Here is a 1,739-nt window from a genome sequence, read left to right on the forward strand (position 1 = left end):
TGGTCTTTATTTATAGTGGCCTTTATTTATAGTTGTATTTATAGTGGTATTTATCGGTAGTGGTATTTATTTATAGTGGTATTTATTTATAGTGGTCTTTCTTTATAGTGGTATTTATAGTGGTATTTATCTGTAGTGGTATTTATTTATAGTGGTATTTATTTATAGTGGTGGTATTTATAGTGGTGGTATTTATTTATAGTGGTATTTATAGTGGTATTTATTGTGCTTCTGCAAAGTCCCAGTTTGTTATCATATTGTGAATTCTTATTTTTTTTTTTTTTTTTTTTTTTTTTGCGATTTTAACACACCTTCCTGAGCTTAGACTACAATAGTTGCAGCAACCATTCAACATTCACGAACCTTAGATATAGGCGACGATGTGCATAAATATATTTTGGATCTCTTTTGCAAAACCGGAAGTGCCACAGTTCAATATGTGCAAGAATAGATAATCGGCTCTAGAAGTCGTATTTTTCGGTCGATTTTCTGTGGGTTTGCATTTTTGGAATCTACTGGCAAAATCTGAAAGAATAGCAGTTTCAAAATATCAAAATTCGAAAATTTGTCGCAGCCATTTTTTTTTGCCAAATTTTGCATCTTTTTCATTTTTTTTGCTTTTTGTCTGATTAATCTGAAAAAAATTGAGCAAAGACAGTTTAAGAAAGTAAACAAAATGGTATAGCACGTGACCTAATTAACCTAGAGGGTTAATTTTTTCGGATTCTTAATGTGCTTTTCATGCTCTTTCAAGTGATTTATAACAATCGTTTTTTAAAGCAAAATTGGAATTCGTGAATATTGCAAATTTTAGTTTTTTTTTTACAATATTTCTGTTTCTTTGAGCTTGGTGTATATATATTATGACTTATTTTATGTAGAACATTGAAACTTGGAACACAACAAGACAATTTGAATATGAATTAACCTATGACAAAAAAGTTGAGGTGGGCGTGGCACATCCGGGTTGAATTACTAATTGTTTACATTTTGCGAAAGGGGCATAACTCGCATAGGATAAATTTGTTTAAAAGGAACTTTGCACACAATTACCTCATTATTTTGGCCAGTTTGTGTTAATAGGTCAATTGTTTCAGCTTTATAGTTCCAAAAAAGGAACGGGTTTTGAAATTTCCATATTTTTCAATTTTCTATTTTGACCTTTTTTTGACTCTTGTTGACCTATATCTTTTGACCTGTATGATGTAGAAGCTTTAAATTTGGAACAAAACATAACATTCATAATATCAATTAACCTATGCAAAAGAAATTGAGGTGGGCGTAGCACATCCGTGTTAAATTACTCATTATTGACAATTTTGGCAAGGGACATAACTCGCAACGTATACATTTGTTCAAAATGGAACTTTGCATACAATTACTTCATCCGTTGTGCCACGTTGTCTTAGAAGTTCGATTGTTTCAGCTTTATAGTTCAAAAAAAGGAACAGGTTTTGAAAATTCAAAAGTTTCAAATTTTGACCTTGACCTTTTTTGACCCTGATTTTTGTAGGATCAAAGGTCATTCACATTGGCTATCTATTTATACTTTTATATTTGCTGTCCTATCTCAACTTCCGGTTTTATAGCCGTATATATTTAAAAATTTTGATGACTTGTATCTCGTAACCTTGACCTTTGTTGACCGTCTCCCTTTCAATGTCAAATGTCATTGACCTTGGCTATCTTCTGATACTTTCATTTGTGAGGTCTGTCTACTTCCGTTATAACAATCTTCC

The sequence above is a fragment of the Lottia gigantea genome (genome assembly GCF_000327385.1).
Source record: "Lottia gigantea unplaced genomic scaffold LOTGIsca_170, whole genome shotgun sequence".
NCBI lineage: Eukaryota > Metazoa > Mollusca > Gastropoda > Lottiidae > Lottia > Lottia gigantea.